The sequence below is a fragment of the Hyaena hyaena genome, unplaced genomic scaffold (genome assembly GCF_003009895.1).
Source record: "Hyaena hyaena isolate Hyena2069 unplaced genomic scaffold, ASM300989v1 scaffold_188, whole genome shotgun sequence".
NCBI lineage: Eukaryota > Metazoa > Chordata > Mammalia > Carnivora > Hyaenidae > Hyaena > Hyaena hyaena.
The window spans coordinates 867994-883780 of NW_024080819.1; the positions used below are offsets into that span (position 1 = coordinate 867994).

Sequence of the window (15787 nt, forward strand, 5' to 3'; positions counted from 1 at the left end):
TTTCTGACTGGGGTTGAGCCTAAGCTTCAGAGAATATAGACAGATGTGAGTTAGTGGGACAAGGGATGCCCACATCTCTGTCTTATCAGGCATCTGGGGGGATACAGAGAATCAGCCTGTCCTGTTGATGGCGTCTCTGCTGCCACCCATGGCAGTAGCCTTGTCTCCTTCGGGCCGCTTGCTACTCCCTCATGCTGTCAGAAGCTACTGCCTTTTATTGTGACCCCTCAAGCCCAAGTTGACATAGACCCACCTTTGGGGGAACTGGGATGGCATCCTAAGCAATGCTCCATGATGGCTTTTGTGCACTGCTGAATCTCAGTCCTACATAGATTCTATTCTCTGTGGGTATCTGTTGAATGAATGAATGAATGAATGAATGAATGAAGAAATATAGATTCTACAGAAATTCTCTTTGAAGAGGAAGACATGGTGCTGTTTTCAGAACCTCTGAGCCCTGACTCAGTCACCTCCTTTCTACAGCCTCAAGACAGTGTAACATTAGCATTTTGTGAGGCTGCAGAAACCAGAATTCTGGACTGACAGCAGGTCACAGGTAACTTCTGCTCTTGACTGCAGGCCTCTCCACCACCAACGGGGAGGACTGGGCTGTGCAGACGCTGCACCAATTCAGAGGACCCCTTCTGCCCTTCATCACTCCTTCCTGCCCAACTCTGAGGCACCTGGAACAAATCACATGTGAGAGCAGTTAAGTTGGTCAGCAATGGCTCTCTGCAAATACTTTTTGTGAGACACCCAGACTATATCTTTTCTGCCTTAACTTGAAATTGAAGAATTAGGAGAAGGCTGCAATTAAAGACATGAAGGTCTTTGGGGAAGGAATGCTTCAGTTACTAATTCATATATCATTTAGTCACATGCATAGATAAGAGTATGTTAGATCTTTCTGAACATCATTTTCCTCGTCAGTAAAATGGAGGGACTGAGGAACTTGCAGACAGATAAAGCCTATGCATTCAGGAGATTTTATTAAATTAAAGCACAATGCATTATGACATAATATCTATTTTTTCTTTTTTCATTTGAAGATTGTAAATGAAATTGGCAGCTTCTATATTTTGAAACTATATATAAGACTAAATAGTTAAAAAAATATATAAGGATTCTTAGCAAGTCTATTCTGCAAGAAAAAGATATGAGAAGTTATTCACATTTAGTTAAATAAATGATTGTCACTTTTTATAGTTATAATTGAATGCACTGGGAATTGATAAACTAAAAGAAGAAAAAACATTTTGATCTTTAAATATTTCTATAAATTTCCTTTTATTGTCTTTTCTCTGTTCCTTTCTGTCTCTCATTCTCTCTCCATTTCTCTCACCCTCTCTTTCCTTCTGGACTCCTTTTTGATCCTGAAATTTTTCATTTGTAAATTCAGAACTAGCCGATCAGGCTGAAACACCAAGAAATACTTGAAAAGACTAAACTCATCTACATTAAGTCCCAAAATGCGCTACCTTTTTTTTTTTTTTTAGATAGGAAACATATTTTAAGAGGAGTCATCAAAATTCCTCAATTTTCCTATTGCTCCCAACAAGGGTGTCCAAATATAAACAAAATGTTTGTAAATTTGATTCATCAAAAAAAAAGGGGGGGGATAAAGAGAAGAAAAGAAGAAAAGAAAAAGGAAGAAAAGAAGAGGAAAGAAAAGAAAATGAAAGAAGGAAAGGCTGCACGCAGGTTGTCTTCGAGCCACAAAATTGGAAAAGTTGGTTGCGCACAGAGCCGCTTTAACCCATCTTGTTTCAAAACAACTGACGCACTTTGAAGACGGCACGGGTGGACTGCGCACGCGCAGCATAGGCCTTCTCTTAGCAGGCTCTGCGCTCCGCGGAGCAAAGGCCAAGGTCGGAACCGTCTCGCCGCAATTGCCAGTCACTCCGCCACGCGCAACACTACCACTTAGCTTCATGGACGGTTTTCTCCACTGTGTCTTTGTGGAAGACCGTAGACAGGTAAGTGCGGCATTTATGTAGAATTCTTTACCGACATCCGAAAGAAAAAAAGCTACACTTTTGTTTTTCTCTTGCTCATTCTCAATTTTGTTTTTACCAAGGAAAACATGGTTTAAAGTGGGGGTGGGGAGTGTGCGGAATGATGATTTGGACTTATTGGAAATGGGCGTTCACCATATTTGAAGCTCTACATATACTGTCTTTGTGAAGGAATGTATAGATGCTACTGTTTGATGTGTGTGCAGACACATTTAACACACTCTGTCCCAAGTCATACTAGATGACCGGGTTTTAATACAACTTTAGAACAGTAAATTTGACTCACCATTTTGAGCAAATTCCCTGGATCCTCTGGGCTCTTTAAATCCCTCCTTGGCTCAAAGAGGTCTTGGGAAGTTTCATATATGCGTTTTTTTTTTTTCTTTCTTCCATTTTGCGGCATCTGCCATTTCCTTCGTCATTCTGTAAACTAATAATCTGGTCTTCTACATTAGCTATTCCTGGACTCTGCCTTAACAAACCCTGTGCTGGTTCCAACAAAAATATCCTTGTTTCTTGCTCACCTCCCTCCCTTACTTACCGCGTCAGTGGACCACCACCAGAGGCTAAAGGCTTGTGCTGGGTTCCCTTTCATCCATGTTTCCAAGTCTAGATTTCTAAAAACGATGCCTGGAGATAACGGCGCGCCCGCTGTTCTGCATTCAAAAATCACCTGTCCATCCAGCCGTCAAGCTGTTGGCCCATGCTCATTTCCTTTAAAACTTTGACCATTTCCTCATTTTTGCTGAGCTCCTTCTATGCCTACCCAGCAAGTCTGGGGGGAAGGTGACCTTTGTGTCCCCAGCATGCAGGGAATAATGGTCCTGCACATCTGCTATCCTGTTAATGTCTGGCGTTATCTTTCCCCTAACCCCTACGGAAGCTCTCTCAAAGAGCTCCCCCTGATGGCCTTGTTCATTAAGACAGATCTGAATTGGCAGTGGGTAAACAAAATTCAAATTCTTGTTCAGGATTTATTGCTACACTATGGATCGTTGATGGGAGGCATGGAAGAAATACAGAAGTTGAAGTGGCATCTCAAAGAAACTAGCAAGAGAGGGAATATCTGTTTGTTCTTTAACAGATGGAAGTAACAAGCATCTCCCATTAAGAAGACCCCCTTGGTACGACACATATTTTGTTAGATCTCTTTCAGACAAGCCTTGATATTTTACTAGTTCTTCCACTGCTTTTTCTTGTCAAACTGTGTCAGGAAGCCTGTATGTCTTTTAAAAAAAAAAGTTTGATAGAAAACATGGGGGTGAGGAAAGGTGAGGATGGTAACCCCAACAGTATGGTATAAAGGAGTGTTCCACATACAGTATGAAAGGAGACAGGTCACAGTGATAATATAATTTTGTGTTTTGTGGGCAGGGCAAACTAAGTTTCAGGAGGAAGGGAAACCAGAGAAAATAAAGCCCCCAAAATCTTCACTCTGGAGACACCACTGGGGCAGTGGAGAGAACTTCAAAGGGAAGAGTGTGCCTCAGAAGTGAATGTGTATCAAAAGCAGGCAGGAGTTTTAAAGTGTTGATTAGAGACCCACTACAGTATTGAGGTAGTGAAGTTTTCCATGGCCGTGTACGCCTAGGTGTTTATTCCTCAAGCTCCCTCACTGAATTAGCACCACCACCAGCATCACCACCACCAACACCTGTATCTGGAAAGATAAAAATTCCTGCTTCAAGCAATGAAATTCTCTGTCCTGTCCATCCTGGTCCTTTGCAATGTTTTCTTCTCTTAAAGAGAAGACTCCTTCCACACCGCGGAAGGAGTCAGGCATCTACAGCTAGTGAAACCATTTCCAAGGGAGTGTGTGTGTGTGCGTGTGTGTGTGTGTGTGTGTGTGTGTTCTGCACTTGTTCCTCTTAGTGAAGTATACTTCTTGCATTCCTTTTAAAAAATAATAACAAATAAATAAATAAAACCACAGAATAGCCACAGAACAGTCATTTTGTTCAGAGAAAGGCTTAGGATGCAATGCTAAAATCTCCGATTGGGGCTCTTTCGGTTTTAATGTACTTTGGCCCAGTGAGCTTTTTATCTCTGCCTCAGTAACCTTAGCCTTATCACTCAGCGGGAGCCAGCTGCTTTCCTTCAGGTGCTGTTCTGACAGCACAAGAGGCAGGCCCCTCCCTTCCTATCACACACTTATCTAGACTTCCTTGGAGTGAGGAAGCTCTCGCGGGCTATTTACTCTGAGAAGCAGAGGAAAAGTCTTTGCTTCAAAGATTGAGCTGCTATTTCCTGCAGTCAGACCCACACGGGCCGGAGGAACACATTGATTCCTTCACACTCCACATTAAATAGTGACATCTAGGAGCTGTTCAAAAGGTGCGCAACCAGGTATATTTCATTGCCGTATCTACTCATTAATGTAGCTGAAAGTGGATTTAGGAGTGAGGAATGGATTTAAAGCACAGCCTCGTGACTCTGCATCAATTTGACTGTTTTAGACCAGTTTGTTCTAGCTGTGTGGAACCACAGCAATAAACAGACCATTCATAAAACAGAGTGTGTGTTCATTGTGGCAGCATATTTTGCCTAAATTCTTTTAAATTATGCCATGAAGAATGTGGGCATAAATCCACTTCAAACCCTTGCACTGTCTCAGGGGTGGCCAGGATGAAGATAGGTGCCAAAAACACTGTGTGGGTTAATTTTAAGAGCCCTTCTCCTCCAACGCATTTATGATTTTATCCACTACCACCTACAGAATCCTACCTACAGAATTCCACCATATGCCAGTTTGATTCACACACTCAGAAGAACCAACATAATAGAACTTTGTTCTTTTTCAAAATCCCATGTGGAGTTATTACTTAGACATCAACTTAAATTCTCCTAGTTCATATCGTAGCATACCACAAAAGGAGATATTGAATTCTTGACATTTTCTTTTTATAAGGTCACCAGTCCCACCAATATGATAGGATTTTTGGAACAGTCCATTGCCTCAGACTGCGTAAGAGGTCAAGGAAAAGAGTATTAATTGACAAATGAATGTTACATAAAATAATAATGGAGAGAGCTGATATATATTGTACTGTGTACCAGCAATAAAAGAAGAACTTATTTATTTATCTCACTTATAAGTGGCCTATGAGGTGACGGTAATAGTATCTCCACATGACATATAAGGAAACTAAAGCATAGCAGGCTTTAGTATCCTGGGAACCAGGCCACCAACCCATACACTCTGACCTCAGAACTTGTGTTCTCGACCACCATGTTTACCTAACCATCTTCCATTCATTCTTAACAGAATCTACTTTCCCTACTATATTAAGCTTATTCAGACATTGGCGGTGGGGGAGGGGTGAGGAACAGAAACTATATCATCGGTTTTCATTTCAAAATTTATATTCAGAATTAGTTTGTAACTTTAGAAATTCACACTGCTTTCCTGTAATCTCATGTTTTCCTAAACTAGAAACAATAACAGTCTAATCCATAGACCCTTCTCATAGGGCTTGAATATTTGGGGCACAGCTCAGAGCAGAGAAGTGTTTTTCAGTGGAAATGTAAAATGCTAAGACACATAGATTGTTCATTTGCATATGTTGAAAACATTTCTCTGCTAAGGCTAAGCATGCGATTAAGCAGATTAAACCAAATGCATTGGCTGTGACTTTTACACTTGGCATAGAGTGGGTCTGCTGTAGTCATATATGTCAGGAACGGGAGTGTCAAAGGGCAGCTGTGGAAGTCAGATACATAGGAGAGCATTTCCACATCCAGTGAAACAAGACATGACTGTTTTCAGGGACTACACTGGACTGATTCCTTCCTATTCCTATGGGACTACTCTGCAGATTTCCTCCTTATCTTTCAAAGTACTAGAAAGACACAATAATGATTGTAGCCTGTCAGGGACTGTTTTTCCAGCTTGAGTCCAGTAACCAAAGGCATCTACCCCATGCTGTTCGATTTCCTGGTTTCCCTGCTGTTGTCAAAGGCATTGTAGTTGAAAAGAACATCAAGCACCCCCAACGTTTATTCCACTCCTTTTTGCAAACAGGTTCTGCTCCTCAAGAAAGATAGATTTTTGGGTTTGTGTCCTCCTGATTATCCACCATTCTCTTTGCCTGTAACAAGATGAAAGGTGGAGTATAATCTTCTGGCCAGTAAGATGTAATGGAATAATCCCTAGTGAGGGTGATAAACAAAAATTATAATGCAAGAAATTATAAGGGAATGTGATACACACCCTTCAAAAGGGCACACTTTTGAAGCCCTGAGGAAGAAGAAATGAAGTCTGCCAGGGAAAACTGTTGCACGATTTCCAGGAAAGCAGAAGTGGTGACTTTAGCACTAGGCCTTGAAGGATGGGTCAAGAGAAGAGGGAACAGTGTATGTAAAAGCACCGTGTAAAGGTTTATTTGGTGAAAATGGAGGATTAATTCGGCCAGAGGAGTGTATTCCCATGGCAAGTGACAGGGAATTGAGCTGCAGAGTGAACTGCAATTAGATTCCAAAGAACTTTAAATGTGCTCCTCAGGGAGGACTTACCTTTAAGCAATAGGGAGTCAATGAGGATGGTAAACACAGTACCTTAGAAAATAGGCCACAGATAAGGACAAAACAATATGAAAGACTATTCTTTCAGCACAAAAGATCTGAGAATGAGCAGTCCAGTGCCAGCAGGGCATATCCTCATCTGTCTTGTTGCTCTGCCATCTTAAACAGGTGGATCCACTTGGTGCCATCCCTTCCCTCCCTCCCCCATCATACCTGCATTTCAGTCAGCAGGGCAAGTACAAAAGGCCAGGGGAGAACATAGTCCTTTCCTTTCCAAGTCCATAAACCAGAATTTGCACCCATCCATTCTTTGCATGTCTCCTTGGACACAATCTCATCCCTTGGCCATGTCTAGCTACAAGGGAAGCGGGGAAGTATATTCTTCAGCTAAATGGCAACCTCTGCCTTACTCAAGAACGAAATTATGGTAACTCTTCTTGAGAAACATACATTGAAGAGTGAGTAAATTGTCCGGAGGAGAGAAGGAAATCAATTAAGAGACTGTGAAGCAGCCCTGATGTGGGCTGATGACTAAATGAAAGCAGACACTATAGAAAGAGCAAACAGGAAGATAGTGTTGTAGGCCATGCATCAGAAAGGCTTCGCAGCTGGCACATCCAGACTTGCCAGAAGCTTGGCTTCTCCCTGCTTCACTATGAGCTCCCCTGAACAGCAGGCTGAACACAGGCACTTCGGGCAATCCTTTTTTGTGATCTGCTGGTTGCTGTGAACCCAATTGCTGTCCCCCTTTGCTCAGTATCACTGTGCCCTCCTGACCCCACATCAGGACACAGGGCTCAGGCTTGCTTGATGAGCATGATGAATAGAGGTGACAGTTAGTAGTAGGATGTTCACGTGCCATCATTGTCTTTGCGGCACCTCACTCTGTAGAGTGATTCCAGCCAAACTGTTACCAACATTCTGTGTTTTCAGACTGATATGATACACTGTGAATTATGAACTCATAAAGCCATTTGTTTGTGTTCTTTAGCATACAGAGGGAAAAGCATAACCTTCTTCCAGCTGTCGGATGATTCCCCAGGTCTAAATTAAGCATGTACATTCATGTTTCACTGCTAATATTATTTGGCTACAAGTCAAGAGTGCTTTCTCCCTCTCTGTGTGTGTGAAAAGAAGAATTTAGAACATAGTTCTATTAAAAGTGTCAAATACTTTCACATAACTTCTCAGACTCTCAGTGTACATTTTTATTACTGGTGTGCTAACATTCACAATTAAGTAAATTATTTTGACACTGTAAACAGAGTTTGATCTCATTCAAACATCTAATATTATTAAATGTATGAAAAAAACTACCACTCAGAAAGGACTTCTACCCAGGATAAAGCTAAGCCTTTCGTATCCCTTGTGAAAACAGTTCCTATTGCCACTATTTCTAAAGCAGTAGCTAGGCGAGTGTGGCTCAAAGGGCTTTCGTATCCTTCACTGAAGCTGTTCCCTGTGACTATAATATGCTTTTTCATATGTTTTATCTGGAAGCATCCTACTCATCTATAAAAGCCTACCCTAAAGGTCACTGTCTTAGCTCAGTCTGCTATATAACAAGTATAACATAGACTATGTGCCTTAAATGACAGACATTTATTTCTCACTGTTTTGGAGGCTGGGAAGTTCAAGATGAAGCTTCTGGCAGAGGACTCTTCATAAGCAGACATTTGCAATGGATGTCTCTCCTATACCCTCAATGGTAGAGGCCAGAGACAGGGGAAGCAAGCCCCCTAGGGCCTCCACTTTATAAGGGTACGAATCCCAGTCATAAGGACTCTGGTCTCTTGACCTAAGTACCTCCCAAAGGTCCCACTTCCTAATGCTATCACTTTAGGGGTTAGGATTTCATCATATGAGTGGACCACTGAGCATTCCATCCATAGTAGTCACCTTATCTTTATGTCCAGCAACGTGATAGTCAAGAGGACTGTGCAAATATAATGTTTATCCTCAGCATTCCTTGAATTCTCATATCTACTATTTCCTCCACTCCATTAAAGATAGCTACTCCATTTCAGGACCTTGTCACCAGCAAGATATATTACTCGTTTGGTATTTTAAACATTAATGTCTCCCTCTCTCACCACAGTCTCTCATGTACTAGGTCTCTTGCTTCCTTACTCTCATGCAGTTGTTTTTGGTCTCATTCAGACTTTCATCCCATCGACTGAGGCGGTTCATCCCAACTCCTCTAGACCCTACCTCACCAGCTTCCTTGACTCTCCAAAAAATTATTTAAGAGGTCTTGGCACATAGTAGATAGAAATAATATTTATTATATGACTGAATAAATTATCCTATCCCCCTATTTCACTCCCTGCTTCTAGCACACTGATACTACTACTCCAACATTCAACTCATCCCCAAGTTGGCCTCCTCAAGGCCCATATCTGAACTGATGTTAGCCTCTGGGGAAGTCACAGTGCCACACAGATCTTATATACTAAGTTTGGAGTGCTATATTTCACAGCAATAGTAACAGGAAAATAGGAATATAGGTGGTTGTTATCATGTCCAGTAGGGTAATAAGCATGTCACACCAGCTATTGTATGTTACTCTCATAGCAAACCTATAGTGAATGTATTATCATCACTGTTATTTACATTTATTATATAGGGAAATCAAAGTGCAGACCTAAGAATTCTTTTTCTGATGTCTTAGTAAGGATAAATGTATAGAATAAATGTAGACTTAGTAAGGAATCTACACACAGATCTCTGCTTCTTGATACACAGGTTGTAGTTGGGAAGCCTGAAATGGTTGGGGAAGGGGGATCTGGAAAGCTGGGGCTAGAGAATAGCTTTGCCAGACACCTTCCTCACTCACATGCTGGAGCTTTGGCTGGAACAGCTGAAAGGCTGGGCATAACCAGGGCTGTTGGCTAGATTATCTATACAGGGCCTCTCCAGCATGGTGTGTGGCTTCAGGGTAGTTGGACTTCTTACATGATGTCTCAGTGTTCCAAGAGCACAAGACAGCATGACATTTTTTGACCCAGTGTCAAAAGTCACATATCATTAGTTTCGGCAAACTCTGTTGCTCAGAGAAGTTACAATAACTCCAGGTTCAAGTGAGAAAAAGCGCTCAGGGAATGTCAAAGAATTTAAAGTTTTAAAACTGCTACACCCACCAGTTACAGAAAAATATTCTGAGAATTGTTTTATGTTTTTAACTCCAACTACAACCCTGTGAGGTGACATCATTATATGTACTCTGTAGATGAATAAGAAGGCTCAACAAGGTAAAGGAACTTGGCCAAATTCAAGCAACTACCTGGTAAGTAAACCTGGATTTTAGAGTCCTTCCTATTAAACACTATCCCCCCCAAATCTCCCTTCTTCACTACATCTTTTCTCTTTGTAGTAAATCCCCTAAAAACAAACAAAAACAAATGAAAAAAAAAAAAAAACTTGTTGCGATCTACTTATCACTCTCTGTGTTAGAGGGTACAGTAGACAAAGATAAATTTATTTTAAGGATTTGGTTCATGTAATTATGGGCACTTGGCAAGTTCAAAATCTGCAGATTAGACAGGAAAGCTGGAGGCCCAAGACAGAGCCAATATAGAGTTGAAATACAGTCTTCTTGAAGGATTTTTCTTTCTTCTAGAGATGTCTGAAATTAAGACCTTCAACTATTGATGAGGCCCACCCACATAATGAAAAATAATGTGCGTTACTCAAAGGCTACTGATTCAAATGTTAATCTTACCTAAAAAATACTTTCACAGAAACATCTAGAAAAATGCTTGACCAAATATATGGTTAATGTGACCTAACTAGTTTGACACATGAAATTAACCATTACAAATCCACTCTTTGTCAACCTGGCACCTAAGAACATCTTAAACCACTGTTAGTCTCCAAATAAAGACAATGACAATAACAATAACAATGTTATATTCCCACTTAACATGACATAAGCATCCTATTTACAACTGAAAATGTTCTAAATCTTTCATCAGAACATGATGCAAAGTCCCTGGGTAATGTTTACTTTACTTGTTGATATCTTCTTGCAACTTACTTTGTTGTAAAGGCAACAATTCTTAGATACTATGACATACAGTGAATATATCTTATGTGATAGAGATAAGAAAAGACAGAAAACACAAATATTCTTTGTGTGTGTGTGTGTGTGTGTATACACAAACAAATTCACAACAAAATAAGGAACAAATCCTCCTGACAACTATTGGCCTCGTTTCTGTATCTGGTCATGTGGTCGTAACTGATATTTATAACCACTTTCTTCCATTACCCATTCCCTTTGCCCTCAACAAGCACTTCAGCTGGCTATGATTCTCTATCTGGTGTAGTGACACAGATTTTCATTAGTGAAGGGTCTAGGCCATTAGTATTCCTGCCTGAGTTGGGTTGTTGTAGTTTTCTATTGACTTTAATTGTAGGACATGGTAATAGTAAGAGACACCCTGTGGGATCTCTTATATTCCAGATATATGTCTCCCTCCATTGGGGAATAGTAATCCAGTTTCCTTTGGTAGTGAGGATCAATCACGCCAGCCAGCAGAGTAAATCCTCTCTTCCCCTGTTGATTCAGAGAAATGAGGAGTCCAAAGTGGCTAGGTGGCTGTCTTAAAGTCTAGTTCAGCGGAATCATTGTTATGTGTCCTGGTGGAGGCATTCCTCCCTTTCAAATAAGACCTGTAGGCCAGCAGAGCATAAAGTTACAAGAACAAGTAGCAAAAGTTTTGCCAGTGGGTCACTAGGGGTAATAGAGAATGGTGCCACTCCCATTCACACCCCTTGATTTTTGGACCTGTGATACTGTCTGGGAGAAAGACAGCACAGTGCTGACACAGGGCATATACAACTCTCAAGCATACACAGCTTGCAGTGTATGGAATGCACTGTAACTGAATCTGGCAATGTAACTGAGTCTTTAAAAGGCCATGTTACCGTCCTATCAGACAAGCTTCCAGGATGACAGGGAACATGGTAAGACCAGTGAATTTCATGAACATCTGCTCGTTACCACATTCTAGCTTTTGATAATAAATCCCATTTTTCATGGTAGTTTAGATCTTACTCCAACCTTTTATATTTCAACTTGCAAAATAAGTGATGTAGTTAGATACATGCCCTTACTATCTTAACCCGGCACTAAGCTTTGTGAATCCTCAATAAATGGGATAAAGTCAGTTACACCACAATAGGAAGAAAGCAAGTATTTGGAATAATAGAGCCTATCGAGGTCTTTTAATAGAAACAGCACAATCTAGTCAGGAGGACTGACTTCAAATTCAACAGCCTGGTAGCTTAAAGACCCTCCATATTTACCTTCTGTAAAAATACAGATTCTGAGGATTTTCTCCAACTTCCCACACTATTTTGAATGCAAATTGGGCTTAATAAATAAATAAAAATCATGGCATATCCAGTTTTTTTCATGTGCTGTCTTAGCAGAAATGGAATCTATGCAGTTTAATATCATTAAAGCAAGAAACAGTCTCTGTTTCATAAAAGAAAACCATTGTGTAACCACAGGAAAGGGATCTATTGACACACTACCTTTAGCTCAGAGTAAGTTTAATTCTAAAGGTCACATTTTTTAAATTTTTTCTACAAACTAAATGCAGACTTTTATGAACCAAAGCAAACTAACAGATCCTCTGATGTGAGCAAAAATAATCTGTAAACTGAGATTTAACCAAAGGGTGTGTGCAGTATATACCTATAAATACAGAGTAGGGAATACGAACTTCAAAATCAAATAAACTCTCTGTGACTGAAAAAAAATATGCATGAAGACTTACACAGAGACATTTTAGATGTTCTTAAACACGGAGGTACCTTTGCCTAGAGGGTTAGCCACAAGTATTTTCCATTTGGCCACAAAAATGTGTGTGTGTGTGTGTGTGTGTGTGTGTGTGTGTGTGTATGAATAGCACACGTCTTGAAGTAGCAAATCAGAAGAAAAAGACAAGCAATCATCTAATAAAAGTAGTGAATCTATATCCCTTTCAAGACAATAGCTGCAACAAAAATTACAAAATCTCTAAAAGACACCTTATTACTGTCCCTATTTCATAAGTGGCAATGAAGTATGACAGAGGAAAGGCTTGATGAAGATCACGTAGCCTATTAGCACTGGAAAGGGAATTGAATTCAGGTCACCTAACTGCAAGCCCAAGACTTTATCCTTACACTAACACTTGTACATGATGAAAAATGCAATAAGAGAAAGCCCCAAAGCTCACTGAACTAAAGTCAACAGCTGTTCTCCAGTCATTAGTTTAATGAGAAAACGTTTCATTTCATGGTAAGTCTGTTTTCAGATTTCAGATAACATTTCCAAAAATCTGGCCTTCAGGTTTCATCCTTTCTTGCTCTGCAGGGTGAGGTAGCCTGTCCCTGAGCCTGCCAGAAAGGGCCCCGCCCCAGTGCCCACATGGCCCTCTGCTTCTACTTTAGCGTGGATCAGCTTTCCCCAAGAAGCAACAAGATTCCCATAACAGCATGCAAGCAGCCAGCCGACTGCTTTTGAGCCTAACTTATGTGTGATTTCTAGAAATGAAATGTAGATACTACAGACATACTTTGAAATTCATCAACCTATATACTTCCAAAAAATATTCAGAGGATGTAAACTGACAGATGTGTGCCAGTGGGAAAGCATGTTTGATACATAGCTTAGGTGTAGTCCAGGGGTTACATTCACTGAGATAGCTAGTCTCTAGTCTCTTACATTGCTAGCATGGGGGAAATTTGAGGATTCAAAAAAAAAAAAATTCTCGTGAAATATAATGTGTCCATAGAAGACCAAAATGAACATTTCATTATTTCTGTTCACGTCTTTTTCACACAGTGTCAGTGGTTTTGATCTTCCTGTTGGCTGATTTGAGTAGTTACTTCGTCAGGTTATCGCAGTTTCACAGTTTTTACCACCTCTGTAATAATTCAACCATTCCCTCTAGAAATATATGCAAAAAATGTACAGACATTACTTCACTAGGAACTACAGTCCACTAAAGAAAGTGATGAATGTATGATTTATCATTATTTAAAACAGAATGTGATATTTGTTTGAGAAGTTGTAAACTAACTTATTTTCTAAAGTTACTATATTTAATACATTTTAAATGTTTCCACATGATAAATCTCTAATGTTTAAACAAAAAATTAGCTTATAATTTTTCCTTACCTTTTAAAAATTCAAAACGCTGCCCCTTTTGATAACACTTATCCATGCATCCAGTCTGACTCCTGAAAATCCCACAGTTTTCAGTGCCAGATAAATGGTTTCTTTTTAGGCAAACTAGGTGGAAATCATTATATTATTTACTGTTGAACACTTACACTGTAATATTTCTCAGCACGAAACTTGAATAGATAAAAATGACAAAGGGACAATTTGACCCACTATTCAGTAACCTGGAGTTTGAATAGAAAACTGCCAGCATAGTCAGAAAGGGCAAGTTTTCAATATTACAGTAATCATTGCTAGTGTAATGCTTTATATGTCCCTGCAGAGTTTACTATTCTGTATAGATAGCTTATACAATATAATGTAGTGCTAGTTCCTTCAATTATATGATTTCAGAGCAGGCTAAATTAAATCAGTAGATATCAAAGATTCTGGTCTATTCATTCTCTAAACATAGAAGAGTGTCATTACCCATTTAACAAATCAATACACCATTATGGCAGTATTACTATATGATTAAGTATTTTCTTTCATTCAGTTATGCACCTCTCAATTGCAAAAATGGGATATGTTTATAGGGCACAAATAAAACTGCTTATACCATACCTCAGTATTCGAGGTGCTATCTTGACACTGAGCATTTCTCTTCCACGTCATGCAAGCTCACCATCTTCACGTGCAAGTATTAAAATACAGTAATCAAAGGCTCCATTTTTCATAAGAGTCTGTTAGCTTTTAAATAACTGGTGGCAGATCTTTTGTTGTTTTTTTTAGGGTACAGACCTAAGACCACTGGCTTGCTCATTATTTTATTTTTCAATGTTGTTAACTTACCAATGAAGGAAAATAACATACACAATAACGAGCTGATTGAGGTTTCCCACTGAGCAGTGCAAGCTCAGTGTGAGTCTCTAATAAAAATCTTTTCTTCTTTTTTTTTTAAATTTTCTTGACACATTAAGGAATGGTTTAGGCTTTGCTAATTGATTATTCAAACCTACATTTGCCAACTGGTGTTTTTAATACCTTCAGGCTTAAGTGAAAATGAGACAAGAAATCTCAGTTGGATTTTTCCTGATGTTGGTATTATAGTTTAAATGTAAATTATTATTACCAACATTCAACACAAAGCCTAAAATATTAATTTTTAGAATTATAAAAAATGTCTTCAGTGTTATTTCCCTTGTAAAATAATGTAATGTGTCTATTTACCCCAAAAGTCTTCTTTTCTGTGGCTAATATCAAACATTTAATTACACAATAAAAGCCCTCACCACTGTGAAAACATTCTACATCCAGAGAGATTATATATACCCCTAGACTCTATCTTCCTTGGTGGGATCAGCAAGGATCACTGGGGAGTCTACTCCACACAATCAGAAAATATTTAATGAGTAGTAATTACATTTTGGACAATGGATTATTACGAAGAAAGGAAAGATGTACTCAGTGTCCTCAAGTGATCAGAAGCTGCAGGAAGGACTGACTACATAATTTATAGGCCCGTTGCCAAATAAAATTCAGAGTTCATTGCTCAAAAGTTATTAAGAATTTCAAGACACAACAGTGGAGCATTAAGCCAAGTGCGAGGTCCTCCTGAATATGGAGTCCTGCATGACCGCCCAGGCCACAAAGTCAGCTATGCCTCAGTGATGACAGAGTTACAAGGTGGTGGCTTTTTGAGAGGATGAGCTTTAAAGATGAGCTTTAAAATTTCTTCACACCATAAGATTTTACAGAATTTGAGATTCTAAGAAGTCTGTGTAAGAGAAATAAAATAACATGATTAAAATAAATATCAAGGCAAGATATTGATAACAAAACAGGAGCTCTCCTCAGAAACCTAAAAACCAACCTTGCAAAATACAAGTCTCCTGGTATTAAATGCCAGATAAATAGTTTGTGGGGGAAGAGGAGGAGCAGCAATAAATCAGAAGGAGGAAGTATCATTCTGAACTGGTGTAGGAAGGAAATGTTATTTTGGAGCACTTTAGAAATGGCCTTATCTTTGACACAGGAGTTAGATTTCACTAAGTTCACTCTGATGTCACATGTAATATGGCTTTTATAATTG

The 15787-nt window shown here is 39.5% G+C and overlaps 1 long non-coding RNA gene across 3 annotated transcripts in view; it reads left to right on the plus strand.

Annotated features, from left to right (window-relative positions):
• Window positions 1-1848: 1848 nt before the first annotated feature.
• Window positions 1849-15787, plus strand: part of LOC120237659 — a 127101-nt gene continuing 113162 nt past the window's right edge. For 2 of the 3 annotated variants that reach the window (XR_005530008.1, XR_005530010.1), the window contains exons 1-2: window positions 1849-1976; window positions 9766-9822. This is a non-coding gene — a long non-coding RNA (uncharacterized LOC120237659). The remainder of the gene's footprint in view (window positions 1977-9765; window positions 9823-15787) is intronic. The other variant, XR_005530009.1, reaches the window with a different exon arrangement.